The sequence below is a fragment of the Epinephelus fuscoguttatus genome, linkage group LG11, assembly GCF_011397635.1.
Source record: "Epinephelus fuscoguttatus linkage group LG11, E.fuscoguttatus.final_Chr_v1".
NCBI classification, from domain to species: Eukaryota; Metazoa; Chordata; class Actinopteri; order Perciformes; family Serranidae; genus Epinephelus; species Epinephelus fuscoguttatus.
The window spans coordinates 1,841,651-1,861,111 of NC_064762.1; the positions used below are offsets into that span (position 1 = coordinate 1,841,651).

Below are 19,461 nucleotides of genomic sequence, written 5' to 3' on the forward strand. Positions count from 1 at the left end.
AGGGTAAAAACATAACTTCCAGATAGCCAGGGTTGAAGTTCATATGGCAAAAGAACAGTGGTCATCTGTAGCAGTAATAATAGGCTGATTGTATGCCATGGTTTCATTGTCAGGAAGGACAGGAAAGAAGAATAGCCTTGCCCTGCTTGGCTCACTCTGTTCTGCAAAAAGTTTCCGGGATAATGAATTCCTCTGGTTTGGTCAGCCAACAGTAGAAATGAGGAGAAAGGGGGAGGAGGACTAAAAGTATGAGAGAGAAGGTGTTTGTCCAGTCAGCACTTAGGGCGTTAACAAGCCCTCTGTATTGTGGATAATTGCAGATTACTGGCTAGATAAGTGGATTGACTAGAAATGAATGGGGGAAGTCCAGAAATGCAAAACAACAGATCCAAGTTTATGGTTTTGTCTTGTCGTTGACTGTAGAGGAAATCCAGCTTCAGGAAGACAAACACATTTAAATACCAGAACAAACTCTGCTCAAGAGAATCCTGCATTGATTGAATTGACTATGAATTAAAAACCAGGCCCGTTGGCTACAGAACCCAGAGTTTGGTCCAACGGGCATCTATCTGTAACTCTTCACATTAACAACCTACACTGGAGCTGGCTGGATTTACGCAGGCTCAGAGTTTATAATTTTTTAACTCCTCAGGATGTTCCACTTTAAAGCATGTGAATTTTGGCACCGGCTTAAATTGAGCACATGCTCAATGAGCCACACTGTTGCTCCATGCGTACAAACACAGATGCACACTTAACGCACACCTTAAAACACAGTAAGCACACACACACACACACACACACACACACACCTATACACAGCACACTGCGCTTCCACATCGGAGTGAACTAGGTTGAGAAATTTGAAAGAAAACAAACAGGATTCCAGAGCGGTGCGGTGTGGCGTGAGGCTGCTGGTCTGAAACACAAAGAGAGGCCTGTTTGCAGCGTACAGGAGCATTCCAGCTAACAGAACAGGCTCTGGGACACTGTTGACCTAAGCTACTTTAGAATGTTTGTGCAATAGCTTTTGACCACTTGATTAAAAATATCGTTTGATGCTGGAGCGGCCGTGTCCTAGCAAGGGGCAGTTCAGACTGGTCTGAGCAGAGCAACATGTTGCCGCATGAAGGGAGGGCTCTTATGAAGAGGTGAGTACTGAGCCACTTGCCTGGAACAGTGAGCCACAGTTGAACCATTGAGGATGACCATCCTTGCTGTCTGGCATTTGATTCTGTAATTATATGACATTTCCGATGAAAAACACATATAATTTTACTGCCAGCATTGTTAGCTTAATGGACAAAAATTATGTAGATGAGCTGGAACATGGTTCATCAGGTCTCAGCAATGAAAGCAGCATGGCTCTAGGTATGGCATTATCTGCCTGTCAGGTGGTCTGGCATTAATGAACCAACTGAAATATCTTAGATGGTCACATAAAAACGTCATGGTATAGCATGTCGATAAAACCCTGATAAAAACGTCCTGGTATAGCATGTCGATAAAAACGTCATGGTATAGCATGTCGATAAAAACGTCATGGTATAGCATGTCCATAAAAATGTCATGGTATAGCATGTTGATAAAACCCTGGTAAAAACGTCATGGTACAGCATGTCCATAAAACCCTGGTAAAAACGTCATGGTACAGCATGTCCATAAAACCCTGGTAAAAACGTCATGGTATAGCATGTCGATAAAACCCTGGTAAAAACATCATGGTACAGCATGTCCATAAAACCCTGGTAAAAACGTCATGGTATAGCATGTCGATAAAAACGTCATGGTATAGCATGTCGATAAAAACGTCATGGTACAGCATGTCGATAAAACCCTGGTAAAAACGTCATGGTATAGCATGTCCATAAAAATGTCATGGTATAGCATGTCGATAAAAACGTCATGGTATAGCATGTCGATAAAAACGTCATGGTACAGCATGTCGATAAAACCCTGGTAAAAACGTCATGGTATAGCATGTCCATAAAAACGTCATGGTATAGCATGTCCATAAAAATGTCATGGTATAGCATGTCGATAAAACCCTGGTAAAAACGTCATGGTATAGCATGTCCATAAAAACGTCATGGTATAGCATGTCGATAAAACCCTGGTAAAAACGTCATGGTATAGCATGTCCATAAAAACGTCATGGTATAGCATGTCCATAAAAACGTCATGGTACAGCATGTCGATAAAACCCTGGTAAAAACGTCATGGTATAGCATGTCCATAAAAATGTCATGGTATAGCATGTCCATAAAAATGTCATGGTATAGCATGTCGATAAAACCCTGGTAAAAACGTCATGGTATAGCATGTCCATAAAAATGTCATGGTATAGCATGTCCATAAAAACGTCATGGTATAGCATGTCCATAAAAATGTCATGGTATAGCATGTCGATAAAACCCTGGTAAAAACGTCATGGTATAGCATGTCCATAAAAATGTCATGGTATAGCATGTCGATAAAACCCTGGTAAAAACGTCATGGTATAGCATGTCGATAAAACCCTGGTAAAAACGTCATGGTATAGCATGTCGATAAAACCCTGATAAAAACGTCATGGTATAGCATGTCGATAAAACCCTGATAAAAACGTCACGGTATAGCATGTCGATAAAACCCTGATAAAAACGTCATGGTATAGCATGTCCATAAAAATGTCATAGCATAGAATGTTATTGAGATTGTTAAAAAAATAAATTAATTATAAAATAAAAATGCATCAAAGTCACTGAATGAATTTCAAATGTCATAAAAGTCATATAATTTGTCATTATCATCAAATTTGATATTGTCCATAAAATGTCTCATAGAATAAATAAAATGGATTCAGAGAAGTGTTTTTTGATTTGTACCAATCAGTGCGGGACTTTGGCTAAGACAAGTTGGCTGAAGAGAAGATAGAAATGTTGCATCCCTGATTAGCCAACGAAAATGTAGCAGCTCAGGGGAGTGAATGCAGCCTGCTCTCCTCTCCTTCAGCTAACACCATCGAAATGTCCTTGAGGGCATTTCCTAACGTCCAAATTGCTGCCCAGTAGACCAACACTAGAAGACTGTGGTTGCACTGGGCAGCAGCCAGGTATGAATGTGTGTAACTTTGTACGTGTGAAGCAGGGTGTTGATGAAAGAGAGCATGTGTCCTTGGCAAATATTCCCAGGATAAATTAAGGCAAAAAGTGAAAAAGTCTACACTGAGAGCTAAAAAGAAAGCGTTTGATGTGGTGGCAGATTTGTGCTTTGAAGGTCAGATTGAACCGGTCACAGAACAGAAACATGGGGACGGAGTCAGCTGAATGCCTGTTCACCTCTAGATGTGTATCTTTGCTTGAGGCCAAGCTGCCTGAGCCCACAGAGAAGTGTAAAGAAAAATCAAAGTTTCACAGAAATGCATTAATTAATCCCGCTGCCAAAGCCATAACTGTAATAATGATCTCATTTTATGAAACCGTTTATGGTCTCTGCCGTCTCTCTTTCCATCTCATCTATCAAAGTTGTCTCATGTCATCAGTAAAGTTAATTTAATCTTATCTAATCTTGCAAATGCTATCATTTAAATTTAGAGAATTTTGAGGTACTTGAGTATGTCCGTGTTATGCTACTTTATACTTCTACTCCACTACACCTTAGGAGGAAATAAAAAAACCAAAGCAATATATAAGTGCACATTAGTACAACAACAGTATAATAACACAGTGCAAAATAAAAGCAGTGAACAAAGCAAGATGTAATACATAGACAGGCTATTTACATTATTGCATGTATCATGTGTAGATACTGGCACATGAGTGATGACTGGTTGTCCATAGTTTTTGCATGTGTGATCTACTGGGAGCAGCGTTGGTTGTATACTCTGACAGCAGCAGGAAGGAAGGACCTGCGGTATCCCTCCTTCACACTCCATGGGTGAAGCAGCCTGTCACTGAAGGAGCTTCACAGTGCTGTCAGAGTGTCCTGCATGGGGTGGGACATGTTGTCCATAAGAGATGACAGCTTGGCTATCACTCTCCTTTCTTCCATCACCTCAGCTGGGTTGAGGGAGCATCCCAGGACAGAGCTGGCCTTCTTAGTCCGTCTGTTGAGTCTCGTCCTGACAGCTGTCGAGATGCTGCTGCCCCAGGAAACCACTCCTTAGAAGATGGCTGATGCCACCACAGAGTCAAAGAAGGTCCTCACGAGTGCCCCCTGTAAAGGACCTCTCTTGTATAGTGTATTAGTGAGAACACCCAGATACTTGTAAGATTTCACTAATGAATGAACCAGTTGACTAACAAATGATGATGTATAATAATAGATTAAACTACCAAGCAGTATGTAAAGAATTTAAAATGAGCTCCACCTTCACCAGCTGCAGCATACACACACCGGCTACTTTATTAGGTACACCTGTTCAACTCCTCCTTACCGCAAATAGCTCATCAGCCAATCAGGTGTCAGCAGCTCATTAACATTTAGTCATGTAGACATGGTGAAGACGAGCTGCTGAAGTTCAAACGGAGCATCAGAATGATGAAGAAAGGTGATTTGAGTGACTTTGAACGTGGCATGGTTGTTGGTGCCAGACGGGCTGGTCTGAGTATTTCCTGGGATTTTCAGCACAACCATCTCTAGGGTTTACAGAGGATGGTCCCAAAAAGAGCAAATATCCAGTGAGCCAAAATGCCTTGTTGATGCCAGAGGTCAGAGGAGAATGGCCAGACTGGTTCAAGATGATAGAAAGGCAACAGGAAGTCAAATAAGCACTGGTTCCAACCAAGGTGTGCAGAAGAGCATCTCTGAAGCAACAACACCTTGTCCAACCTTGAAGCAGATGGGCTACAGCAGCAGAAGACCACACCAGGTGCCACTCCTGTCAGACTCTCTGAGGAATGTTTCCAGCACCTCGTTGAATCTGTGACACCAAGAATTAAGACAGTTCTGAAGGCAAAAGGGTTCTAACCTGGTACTAGCATGGTGTACCTAATAAAGTGGCCAGTGACTGTATAAGTGATTGCTGGTGTGCACTCTCACTTGCACACAATCACACACAATGTGCTGCTTAACCATCACAGAGGACCCAAAAAGCTGGTGTTATATCTGTCTCATCATTATCGTCAGTTCTGTCTTTTCATTTCTTCTTTTCTCGTCCCATCTAAACTGTATACTTCCTCCCATGTTGTCTCATCTTGTCTGGTCTCATCTGTCAGCTGCACCTTGACAGTTGAGGATGAATGCCAGACAGTGAAATGGAAACAAGCAGTCTGAGAATCCCCCCGGTGTGAAAACATGACGAACATCTCACAACACTGTGAGTAAACCCAGGGCCTCCCTCCTTCACTTTTCCCCTCTCGTGAGCTGTCGATCTACCTCCCTGCCTTCCTCCTCCTGTCTCTCACACATTTATCCTCCCCCTGTTTGTGACAGCAAGCTGTGTTTGCCCAGCAGCTTTCACCCGACCACCATCCCCACCCCACCCATCAACCCCTCTTAACCTCTGACCCCGACTGCCCCACCTGCCTATTCAAACACACACACACTCTTTACACCTCCTGTTGTGTTAGCTTTGTCCACCTCTGACGTCAAATGCCTTTCAATGCAGCTGATTAACAGGTATAATTCACTCAGGGCTGTAAAATAATGACCGTGCATTCCTGTGTGTGCTGTTGTCCAGTAAATCAACCATGTCCAGATAAATAATTGAGAAATAACCTATTCAACAAATTGTGCAAACAAAGAAAAGTTTTTTGAGGGATTAATCATTAAGCACAGTTTGCAGTGCTAACACTGTTATCAGTCTTTATTATATTGCTATCAACAAAGTGACGTTTGAATTGATATTTGATAACCTGAAAGCACTTCAGAGACATCTATGCTTGACTGTGCTGATATACTGTAAATACTCCACCACCTCTAAATAAAAATTTAAAGGTACACTATGCAGGACTGTGTATAGACTTGTACAAGAGTAATTCCTCTCAATCCACACTTATGACCCATTAGAAGTGGATGACGGTGTATTTATCTGCAGAGATTCTGCACTCTATATTTTCTGATTTTCTGTGGTGGGGACATTTCTGGGCACCGTGTGCACAAGAGGTCAGGACTTCAAAAAAAGGTAGTAACCAGGTGCCAGACTAGCCTGGAAATCCAGACCCAAATCTAGAAAGATTTAGGGTCTGGCTATGAGTAATGCAAATGGCCCAACTCGAGGGGCGGCACCAAGCATGCATTTGAAAATATCACTGCACGCAATTGGATAACACTACGACCAATCAGAACAATACACGGGGTGACGTATCCAGAGCTTAGCTACCAGCAGAGCTAATTAGTAGATTAGACTCTTGCCGTATCTGGTCGGCAAAACAGCAAAAACGTCCTTCTTGCAAAGGAAAGACTCGAGCGCCGTCTTCTGTTCCTCTTTGTTACGTGCCGTAGAGTTTGTGGTGTGTGTGTGGGTGTCTTTGTGTTTGTTACAGGTGCGTGTTGCAGGTGTGTTCCCTGAATGGTGCCTCGCAGCTGGTGCCAATCAGGTGGAGGATAAAGGGAGAGTGGACCGAGGCCACCGGCTGTCAGTGGACCGCTAGTGCTCCTGGGAACCGTCTCACCACCACGTGTTTTAGTGTACCTCCTCGCAGTGTGTTAGTGTAATACCGGTGTGTAGTGATTTTCCGTTTAGTGTCTAAGATCCGGTGTTTTCTGAGTCGTATTGATTGTGCATTGTCGTCCCACCTTTTGAGTGGACTGTCTTTAGTTTATAGTTAGTTCTTATCATCCTCAGTTTTTGGAGGATTGTTTTGTGTTCGTGTTGACATTTTTGTTTAGTTAATAAAATATTTGGCTTACATAAATCCTACTAGCGTTTCATTTTTCCGTCTCTGGTATGTATTGTTTATTTAATTATTACGGTTACTCCTGAAACTTCCTAGACAAGTTGGAACGTAACACTCTTTTAGAGAAAAAGCCAAGTCTAACTCGTTCATTGTGGCGGCCAAAGCTGTTTCAAACAGCTGGTGTTCATCCGTAGCCATCTTGCAATGTTTACTGACTGATTCCGGACTTCGTCATCACAGCGCTGTCGTCATCTGTTTAGCTCGCCTCTGGCCCGCCTATATCAGATACACCGATGAGATTGGTGCAGCTCGGCTCCAACAGCATGGGTAATGAGCATCATTACTGATTGCCAGAGTGACTCGCTGAGCAAATTCAAATTGTGCTCTTGCGAGAACTCTGGATTTCCAGGGTAGTGCCAGACCATAAGCAGCATGCATCTTAGGGGAAGCTACAAAAATCGCAGACACAGCACTGAAAAACATAAATACAACAAGGCCGAACACCAAGCGGAGTGAACCTGGGGATTGCTTTTACTTTCACTCTCCCAATTCCTACATAACTTACCTTTAAAGGTCCTGAGAACCTACTTTCTCAATCAACTTCTTACCATCAGTGATAGGATCCTATAAGCACACTCAATTTTCTGCTAAAGATTTAACAGTTTGGTTTATTTTGTGAGAATTCTTTTGTGTTTTGTTTTCATCCTCACTTTAGAGCAAGTTGTCTACCGATCAGAAGGATGATGATTCGATCCCTGGTTCCTGCAGAGTACAGAATAATGTGTGTTGTTGGGCAAAAATACTGCTCTCTATGACTGTGCTATCGGTGTGTAAGTTTAGCTTAGTTTATTTCCACATACATACATAGAAAATACAGTTAAAAGATTGTGCAGGAGAGGTTAGAGGCCAAACATGGCTTATGAAGATACCTCCTCTGTTAAATAACAACAATCTTACATAAAAAGACAAAGATAAAAGTGAAGATTTCATAACTGAACAAGAATTCCAGACTAAGAAGTGATACAAAATTGTTAGAGATGTACAATTTAAAAAAAAAACAACAACAACCAAACAAACAAATTACAAATGAATCAATGAAGAGTCTCAAATTAGAGACCATGTCATATGTTTTTTGAATAACGGTATTGTAGCTGATGACTGTAGAGATGGAAGTAGGTTGTTCCAAAGAGCTGGTCCTCCGTGCGTTAATGTTTATGTGGTGACCAGGTGGAACCTTGTATGGTGGACACCACAGCACCAGACTGCCCAAAACAAGTTAAGCAGGGTTGTGTTAAAGTCACCTCTGCATACCCTTCATTCAACTTAATGTGCTTCTTGTCAATAAAAGAGTCATACAAATCCAGCTGGGACTTACACATAAAATGTTAATTTCTTAACTTAGGTTTGGGAGCAGGGCCACGCCTCAGCCACACCCCTGACTACCTGTCGAGCCTACTTATACCTGGTCAACCCATCCTGCTCTGTTTGTCATAGATTTCTTGACCTGCCCTCCCTTTCCCTTCCCTTCATCCTCCCTGCGTCATCCCTTCCAACATTCCTTAATCCTCTCTTCCCTTCTTTCATCATCTCTCCTTATTCAGTCAGGTGCATACCTCTCCCATGTCTCATTCTAGGTACCATCTGGGGGCCTGTAATAAGCTCAAGTTGGAAAAATGCCTGAGACGCAACCGCCACACTGAGTCTCCCTCTGCCCGATCTCTGGTGCATCCTCCCAGATCAGCCTATCAGAAGACATCCCTCTTCCACCACAACCCTCCAGTTACACCCATTCACCAGTCCTCAGCAACTAACACCTCCTGAATTACAATAAACATTTAAACGACATATTGTTGTGGCGCGGTCCTTACTGGTGAAACTGTTTATAATGAGGTCATTCAACACAAACTTTTCATATACGGTTGCAACCAAACGGAGTGAACTACCAGTATCTCTGAGACTGACTGAAGCACAGAGAAATGTTAGGCCAGCTTTGAAGAGGTCATAATATTGACCTCGCAAATCTAATACGGTGTCGTCCTTTAATGACTCTTTTATTTCTGATTGTGATATGGATGCTGTATTTGTGCTTGTCGGTCTTGGCATCTTGACCCCCCAGGAATCCCAGTGGAAAACAGCCTGCAGATTTCATGTGTTATTTAATCCTTGTCAGTTGTAGATGTACAGTCTGTAATACTGTCTTAAGGTGAGGCAGTTTCATTTGTATTTATGACTGTCAGATAAATCTGTTTATAAATCTATCTATGGTAGCCCAGCCACCAATGTATGAATGTCTGTGTGAGTGGGTGAATGAGGGCTTTGTTGTAAAGCGCTTTGAGTCGTCGCTAAGATTAGCAAAGTGTTATACAAATGCAAGCCATTCAACATTTTCTCTCTGGTGAGAAGTAGGCGAGGTTGAAAAAAGGCGATGTCATGTATCTCCTTGCACAAATGAGGAGTTAGCAATGTATTAATAGAAGTGCAACAGTTGTGGGTATGTTTCTTCATACCCATCATTTCAAACATATCAGACTGGAGCCAACAAAGAAAGGACTCAGATGCAGGACTCAAAAACACAAGATCTTTTTATTGGGGAAAAAAAAGGGTTGGTGCACAGATAATGAGTCTAAAAACACAAACAAAGGTATCAAAACCTGATGAGATCCAAAGAGAACACTCGGGAAAAGGACAAGGACATACACTCAGACGACTGAGGATCAAGTGGCAACAGACAAAGGGCAGCACAAGGACTGAATACACGAGTGAGGAGGGGTAATGAGGGACAGGTGAAGCCAATCAGGGCGGGGCAGGGAAACACAGGGGCAGGAAGTAAAGTACCTGAAACGAGACACAAGGGTGAGTATCAAAATAAAACAGGAAATACTGACAAAAACTGAAAACAAGGAAAACATTACCTTAATGTGGACCTCAGGGTTTAACACAAAGTTTGAAAGTTGCTTATGAATATTTAATGTTGTTAATGCTTGTAATTCAGGTTATTTATTCTCTGCTTATTCCGTGACATTTTACAGCCTAATATCAGTCTGTGCTAGACTGCACGTAGCTATCATCATGGAAGAACAACTAATGTAGAAAATGATGTAGTTTCTGCTCCCTAATTACCTAAAATTATGCAGTTTGGATGGGAAGCTGCCTAGCTTACTCTGCTGGCATGTTTTTCCTGCTTCGTGCGGCTCCTCAGAGCGTAACTGTATTTCCACAGGAACCTCTAACCCAGAGCCAAATTCCTCCAGTCCCAACATGACAAACGCCCACAATTTATTACCCACCATTATAGAAACCAAGAATCAAATACCTACCAGTATACTTAACCAGACTCTAATTCCATGGTCCTTTCCATGGTGAAGCCCCAGAGTTTAAGCCTTACCTCTGCATAACAATAATAAGAGCTGAAGCTTGGCGAGGCCTCGCTACTCGTGTCCGTATGTGTGTCTCTGTTTGTGTGTATGTGTGTGTGGTCTGACCGGTGCCCACATCCTTCCAGAGCAACAACATGGCCACCTAGGAGACACACATCCATTCCTCAATTACCTCCCTGCCTTCCTCCATACCTACCTCCATCTTTCATTCTTCATTCCCACCAACAGTGAGGCGGCTGCAGAGTTATGACGTGTGTTGCGTTACACAAGGTCACCCTAGTTTGTCTTCCTGCATTTTTTCCCCTGGTTGCGCTCCCCTAAACAAACAGTTCCCTACACATATAGGAGATGATTTGAGGTGAGCAAACCAGGATGGTATTTAACTTGTTCACACAGGATGTAACAAAAAATATTTGAGGCGAAGGTTAGAGAGGCCTCTCTCCACTTCTCCGTTGTTGCACATGAATAAATCAATTTGTGCTGTAATCAGAGACGTCTGCAGGATGAGAAACTGGGAGTTCAGGGAAGCGTTAACACAAATCATCCTCCAATATCAGCTCACACCTCACATACAACTCGAGGTTTTAAGGTCAGCATTTAAATCACAAGGTACAAGTAGTTACAGGAACAAGTTGGAGACTGTAAACAGAGTGTAGGGTAACAGAGACTGGACCTTTTTAAAATGCAAACGAGGGAGTTTTTCAAACTGGGACGCACCCAGACTTATGAAAATACAGTGGTAGCCCTGTGATGCAGAGATGTGGAACACAGGCCCGTGAGACATTTACAGTGATATCTAGAGAAACTGCATGCTAGGAGAGAGGAACAAGATATACAGATATGACAACAGTTACAACTGATTCAATCCAACTACAACAGGTAATAACACCTGGGATAGTTGGATTAAAAATGACTTAAACCAAATTCAAAATGTTATTCTTGGCCACTTGGAGGCAATGCAACAAGTTGTAAACACATATCATTACTGAGCAGCAACCTGTGGAGGTGAAGCCAAAAAATGCAGTTCCTCTAATGACCACTTGAGGCTGACTCCAAGAGTGATTCAATCCCCATAGACAGCCATGTTAAATGCCCAATTTAATAGCAGAAATAAATGTTTACAGCCTGGTACACAATAATGTTCTTTTGTCTCTCTAGCTAATTTCCCCCTTCATGACAACAGTGCGTTCAGTGGCTGTTTTGAGTGACAGGTGGGCGCAGTCCGTTTAGAAGTCACTACCACTCATGAGCTCACGGTCGCGACATAAATTTGTGTATACAACATGCTTGGTGTTCAAGTGGTGAGAGAACCTCTGCTAGGCACCAGTAACATTAATGCTACTGTCAGCGAATAAAAGCCAACAAGGCTAACAAATTAGCAAGCTAGCGAATAATGCAGGACAGGCAAAGGCATAATGACAGAGGAAAAAGATGAGGCTGAATATTTTCCTTAGACATATTGGCCTACAAAATTACAAAGAACCATCTCTATACCACTAAATGTACAATATATTTACCCACAATCAACAAAAAAAATGAACGTTCATGGCCTTCACCATTGCTAAAGAGGTCGGCAAATATGTCACAACATGTGAACTCTGAGCTTCCTGAAAATTTCCCCTCATGAGGTCATGAATACCGCAAGAGGGGGGCATTCATACGGACTTAACTAGCCCTCATCTGAAAGCCGTAAATAGGCATAGCCGTAGCTGTCCCTCTCTTAGTGTATTTACAGTTTATGAAAGTTAATTGTAATGTTTTGGTCGCCTACAAAAGTCTTGCTCAGTGTTCAGTTGTAATAAAAGACCTTCTAAGGAGTCAGATGTTCTGTTTTAATGGTTTTGAGCCAGTTTTCAGTAGCGAAAATTAGCATTAGCACAGTTAACCATAGCTGTAAATGCACTGTGCAACCAAGCTAGCAGCTAGAGTTGGAGTGCTCAACCCTTTTGTCCAAATACGGACACTTCTGACTAAAAATCCAAGATGGCGACGGGCAAAATGCCAAACTGGAGGCTTCCAAACAGGACTCCACAAAGTCGTCACATGGCTACATTCATATCATTTCTATATATACTATATTCGGTAACACTAAAAAGATTCGTAGGTTCGAGGGGAACAGCAGTCAGTTGAAAATGCTCTAAGAGTTAATTACTATGAGCGGCCCCTACGACATTACGTATAAAGTTTATAAAATATTGATTAGTGCAGCTTTAAAGACACTTGATCACAACTGACACACGACTATGTGTCACATGAGGCTGCAAAGACAAACCGGGTCCTATTCCCACAAGTTAAGACAACTGTCTTTTTTCCAAATGCAAAATGTGATACAGTGTATGGCCACTAACAAAAGGTTTACCGAGGCTAACGCAGATGTTTCGACTTTCTGTGACCTTAGTGACCTTTGGTATGAAAGGCTGTCACTATGGTTAATAAGAGGATACTGCATGCTGTTTACTGACATCACATCAAATGGATTCTGCTCACTGAAGTTGAGACATTTACCACCGGCTCCCACCAGCATCGACCAGCATCTTAAGGTTCCTGCTGCAGGCTTAAATATGAGAAGCTCAAAAACACAGCCTCTGCGCTCACTTGATGCTAGTTATTTATTTGTTTTTCAGTGCAGAGGGAATAAACACTTCTGCACAGGTGTACTGAGGGTTTCTTCGGTGTGCGAGCTCAGAATTTTAACTTTGAAACGGCAGGTGAGTGCAGCAGTTTCCTCTCAGCGTGGAACATCCTGTCACATACCTGAGAGCCGCTTCCTCTTCAGAAAAACATCAATATTTACCAGAATACACAGAAGCCTCTAAATCTAAAAAACCCGCTGGCGTGTTTTTCTGTTCTAGTGCCAGTTGTTATCCCACCAGTGCCAGCTCTACCACATCTTTATTTATGACTCAAAATATTCCCTTTCAGAGAGAGCACACCTCGGGGAGGACATTTTGACGGCAAACTCACTGCATTCCTCCTGCTGGACCTGAGCTGGACTCCAAAGTAAAGTTTACATTCCTGCTGCTGGGAGGAATGCTGCCCTCTGGGGATCTGGAGCAGACCCGGGGATTACAAGTCAGGGATCTCGGATGGAGACTGGGATGCTCTGTTACAGGTGAGTTTTGAGGATGTCAGCAAGAGAAGCTCATTTACACATTTCAGTGGTTTATCTTTGTGTGTCAGATCTGCAGACTTGAGCAGTGGCTGCTAAACATATGAAATGTATTAAATGAACATTGATGTAATCTCAATTTTAATCCTCAGAATTAATGATTCTCTGTTGAATGTAAAGTCTGATTTAACAGACACACAATCAAGATGTTAGCTCTTTAATATACTGACTCAGCTACCGTCATATTTCAAATCAGAACTCAAGCTTTGCAACCCTGAAATGATGTCATGATTGTCCTGAACGAGAGCTGACATCCTGTGGGTATTGGCCAGCCCTAAAAATAGTGAGGGCATCTGCAGCCATAGATACAGCACCGTAGATGTGCTGTAAGGGAGAGGGGAGGAGAGAGGACGAGAAATAAGAGCATAGGAAGAGAGGAGAGGATTTCAGCTAAAAAAATAATGTACTACTCTGTAGCTATTACTGCTCCATCTGATGATAATTATTATTAGCTGATCTGCGCCCCGGAGCAGACAGAGGTTCATTGTTTCTCTCAAGGACATTCTGCATGATGGCTGCTGAAGGGCTTGAAACTGAGCAGCCGCTCTGAAGGACAGTCTGGACTTTGATCTGAGCTACTTAACATGGATTGGACCAGAAAAACCTCGCTGGGGAGAGATCAAAGCTCAGACTGGCTGTGATAAAAGTCTAATGCAGTTTAGTGGCACTTGGTGTTACTCCATAATATGACGTGTTATTCTACAGATACATTTACCCCTTGTATTTGCGTACAACTGTAAACAATGTACAATGGCAGTATACTGTGTGGCTGTTGTGTTATTGTACATACAATACCAATACAATGTGACAGCATTGCATATGTTGTGGACTTATGGTGGTTATAGTAAGCAGTCCAGCACTGCCCTCTGCTGGCAGCAATAATTATCTACTTTGCTCCTGTGCAAAGATGCAAAGACAGACTTTTTTTTTTTTAGCAAGTTTCAGCACCATCATTCAGCAGGTGCACATTTCAAGAAGTAAAAGATGTGATTAGAAGTGCACTGAGTTTAAGAATTGCTGAGATGTTACTGTGTACAACTATCTGCACACAAACCAGGTCCAGCACCACCCCCAGGCTCAGGGACAGGTTTGTCCTGCAGGTTTCAAGTTTCATTTTATTTGTGTAGCACTTTAAAAAGCAAAACAGGTTTTGCACCAAAGTACTTGACAATGACGGAGAAACAGAGCAAAGAAAAACAGGTGGCAGCCAGAAGAACCCCCTTTTATTTATTTATTGACAATTAGAAGAATTCTGAAGTGTATCCTGAAATGAACAAGGAGCCAGTGTAAGGAAGCAAAGGTAGGGGTGACGTGATCTTGTTACTTTGACCTTGTTAATAACTGATGAGCGTTTTGAACTAGTCGCAGACAGGAGATGGTAGCCTGAGAAATGCCAAGGTACAGGGAGTTACAGTTGTCCAGCCTGGATGGTATTAGTGCATGAAAGACTCTTTCTAGATCAGTGGTTGACAGGAAATGCCTAATTTTGGAGATGGTTTTGAGTTGGTAGAAGCTGGACCAAACAACAGAATGAGACATTGAGCTCCTGAGCTCATCACTTAACCTTATATATATATGTGTGTTTATTTACTTCTCACATGTATTACACTCATGTTTACATTCAGTTTATTCCAACAAGTCCTCCAATCCTCATGAAAAGTACGACTGAATACAGACCTTTTATTCACTTGCAACACTACCACTACCATATAAGTATTTTTATATATACATATTTAACAAGCATTGTTGAAGGGAGCCTGAGATCTACATTTTTCATTGCCAACCACTGTTTCTTTGTAACTGCTTTGCATAGGATAATAAAGAACTTGAACTTTAGCTTGAAATCATTTCTCACATTAGACGTACGGCTAAAATACCATTGCATATTACAATACACTATTTCATGGTTTATAGTTGATATGATCCCCGTTAGCCTCGCTAATGAGGTTTTGAGTTTCCTTGGGGCTTAAAAATACACACAAATGACATGAAACAAAAATAAAAACAAAATCAGTTAAAAAAAAAGATTGACCTGGAACACAGCCCCGTGTCTTTGCCCTGGAGAATGGTAACAATGACTGTTTAGAAGAGCTACTTTCAGCTTACTAACGGAAAAGGAAAACTAATAGCAACATGTTATTTTCTCCAGTTCTTTTCTAGAGACGCGCATAAAGTGCACACAGTGAGCTCAGTGTTTGCCCAGATGAGTTATTTCTCCAATTGATGTGCGTCACAGCAGAGTGAAACTTCTATGTACACTCCTCCAGTGAGTCCAACTCCTGTCATTTTCTGTGATTTTCTACACCAGCAGGCAAAATCCGCCTCTGTGCCCCAGACACATTATGCTATTATAAGAAAGAAGACAGATAAACAGGTTATTTCCACCCTCGATTCATGTCTGCCAGAATCACGTGTATTTCTGTTTTTCATTTTTCTTAGCAGTTACAAAAAATGCAAAAGAACGTGACGCGTAAACTGAAAAACAACCTAAAAATTTCCTCTGTGTCTGTCCACCTCACACCAAACACCTCTTGCTTCCTTTACAGTAACTTTGCACGCGGTCAGACTTTCCCAACCCTCCTCAGCTGTGACATCTCTGTTTGGAAGGAAAATCCTGCTCAGCTCTTTGCAGCGATGTGCTACTTTCTGTGTGTGTGTAACCAGCCCAAAATACTCCCTGTCCTACTGACGCCCAGTTCAACCTGTTCTCTGCCCGAGTGATGTATTTACAACACTGTGTCCAAATCCTCCACATCTCACACTGCCAAGGAAACTTTTGCCTTCTGCGTCACAGCAGTCTGTGACTTCCACATCCCAGTCCAAGTCCAACACCATCTGCTCTGACATATACAGGCTAACTCCCGTCTGCTCCTTGATCTCATTCTCTCATGGCTGCCTGAAACCTACTTTCAATGGGGTAAACAAGGAGATGGCATAGAATGTGGGTTTTAACTCTTTTTAGACACAATTTTATGTTTTCAAAACAGTTTAAGGTGTACCACAGGGATCTGTTTTTGGTCTTCTTAAATTTACATGTTCTTTTTAATGTATAAGCATTAAACATTTGTGAAATTTGTGTATCTATGCAGATGTCACCTTGTTATGTTTGGCTCAGCCCCAAAAGTTGATGAGGTATTTACTTAATTCCAGTTAACATTAGCCTTGAGAACGTAGGCTGTTCTTATAGGTGCAAACTGCTGAGTTGCTGTTCTCAGGAAACAGGAAGACGCTCTTGCATCACATGCAGATGCAGTGGATTACTGTCTTATAGGTTCAGAATGCAATTCTGGAAAAAGATGTTTGCTGAGTCTGATTCCTAGGTCATCAAATACAAACAACCATGGGTCGGTAGTCAGACCAGACCACCAAACCACAATCCGAAGTGTCAGTATTTGACAACCTGGGATTGTCTGTGTAATATTTTTCAGTATAGTTTATCATGAGCATAAATGTACACATTTCTTAAGTTTACTTTTAATCTATTTTTGTTTATTCTATTGATGTATATATTGTAGTTAAATGTCACACTTACAGCCCCAGCACAGTGACAATACATATTTTATTTTTAACATTTGAATATCTTAAGTACTAGTGTTAAACACTGTAGCATAATGCACATTCTATTTTTTTTTATCTTAATGTACATTTTCATTCCTGTTTTATGATAGTTCATATTATTGCTTTATATTTACATACTTCTATTTCATACTCTTATTCTTACATTTTATAATTCTCTGCTCTTTACATGAGAGCGACTGTTACAAATCACAGTTTCTCCTTGAGGATCAATTAGGTATTTCTGACTCTGATCCTGATTCTGATCGAGACTCCATAGATATGTGATGACCCGGGAGGGAACTTACCAAACAATTATCTTTCTTCAGAATTACATACTGCACCTTTAAATGCACAACAGCTGTTGCCAATATTATGCTGAGTATCATCACTTTCAGTCAGTGACTGGTCCCACACATGAGAAGGGACATACTTTGGACCTTGTGTTGTCATTCGGTCTAAGTGTATGTGTCACTGACATTTGTGATATGCGTATTTCTGATCATTTTCCTGTCATGTTCAATGTTACGCTGCCTTGTTCTCAAGCTAAACCGTGCGTCCCGGCGCACAGGGTGCGTACAATTACTGCTTCAACAGCATCTCGGTTTTCTGCAGCTTTTAACGATTCTGCGCTCCACTCTCTGGATTGTAATGTTAGTCCCGATGAGTTCATGGCTGTTTTTAATTCCTCTTGTAATGATTTACTGGACTTGGTGGCTCCATTTAGGATTAGATGCTCCAAGCCAGTGACAGAGCCGTGGCTGAATGACGCCACGCGTGCTCTCAGACGCACTTGTAGACGCGCTGAGCGAAAATGGAAAAAAGATCATCTTCAAATTTCTTTAGATATTTTAAAAACCAGCCTATTGGAGTATCAGAGAGCAGTTAAAGTAGCAAAAACCCGGTTTTTATCTAACCTTGTGTCAAGTAATAGTCACAAACCTCAGTTTCTTTTTAACACTCTCAACTCTTATTAACCCTGGTAACTCCAATCATGTTGTGCCTTCACTTATATTGTGTGAAAAATTTCTTACATTTTTTAAAGACAAGATTGCTGCTATTAGGCCCTCTCCTTCTCCCTACGTTTCTGATCCTGCTATTCTTCCTTCATGTTCAGCTGTCTTTGAGAACTTTGAGCAGATGTCCCTCCCCTCTTTAGCTGAAATAGTACAACATTTGCGGCCATCTCACTGCCCCTTAGATATCATACCACCTCGCCTATTCAAGGATGTTTTCAATACCCTTGGTTCATGTATTGTTGACCTAATTAATTCCTCTCTGAGGTCTGGCTGTGTTCCAGCTGCCTTTAAGCATGCTGTAGTACAGCCCTCATTAAAAAGAGCAATCTTGACCCTGATGTTTTGTCTAATTTCAGGCCCATTTCGAAGCTCCCTTTTCTATCAAAGGTTCTGGAAAAGGTAGTTTATGAGCAACTGCAATCACACATTGACTTACATGGTATCGCTGAGAAATTCCAGTCTGGTTTTAAATCGCGACACAGTACAGAAACGGCCCTTTTAAGAGTTTTTAATGACCTGCTTTTAACTGTTGATTCTGGTAACTCCGCTGTCCTGGTTCTTCTGGATCTCTCTGCCGCCTTTGACACAGTGGATCACGACATTCTTCTGTCACGTCTTGATTCCTGTGTAGGCATTAAAGGCACAGCGCTAAAATGGTTCCAGTCTTATTTGTCAGATAGGAGTTTTTCTGTCCATCTTGGCCAGTACTCTTCTGCTGCGTCCCCACTTAATTGTGGGTTACCACAAGGCTCCATTTTGGGCCCCATTTTATTCTCGTTGTATATGCTTCCCTTGGGGTCTATTTTTAAAAAGTACAACATCTCCTTCCATTGTTTTGCGGATGACCTTCAGATCTATCTGCCCATAATAACAAACAGTGATGCCTCTATCCAGGCTTTGTTGAAGTGTCTTAATGATATACAATCATGGATGGAGATAAACTTCCTTAACCTGAACAAAAATAAAACAGAGATAATCTTATTTGGTAAAACTAATTTTTTGGATGGCTATGATAGTGCCATCGGTCCTTTGGCATCTTTCTGTCATCCTGCTGTGAGGAACCTTGGCGTGATATTCGATGCTGTTTTTAAACTGGATAAACAGATCAGTTCAGTTGTCAAGACGAGCTTCTTTCAGTTAAGACTCCTCAGTAAGGTGAAGGCCTACCTCCCTCCACATGACTTTGAGAGAGTAATTCATGCATTTATCACGTCTCGTTTAGACTATTGTAACTCTCTGTATGCTGGACTTGACCAGTCTTTATTGCGTCGTTTGCAGGCTGTTCAAAATGCAGCTGCCTGATTATTAACAGGGAAAAAAACGCCATGACCACATCACACCTGTACTGGCTTCCTTACATTGGCTTCCAGTTTCCTTCAGGATCCAGTTTAAATTGTATTACTCGTTTTTAAAAGTCTTAACGGCCTGGCACCATCCTATTTGTCTGAGCTACTACACCCCCACACCCCAGTTAGAGCAATGAGGTCTACCAACTTGTTGCTGCTGGAGGTTCCTAGATC

The 19,461-nt window shown here is 41.8% G+C and overlaps 1 long non-coding RNA gene across 1 annotated transcript; it reads left to right on the forward strand.

The window, feature by feature from the left end:
* Positions 1-940: 940 nt before the first annotated feature.
* LOC125896623 (uncharacterized) lies at positions 941-8,697 on the forward strand. The gene is made up of 3 exons (XR_007450305.1): positions 941-1,151; positions 5,199-5,299; positions 8,456-8,697. It is a non-coding gene; the product is annotated as an uncharacterized LOC125896623 (long non-coding RNA).
* Positions 8,698-19,461: the final 10,764 nt, after the last annotated feature.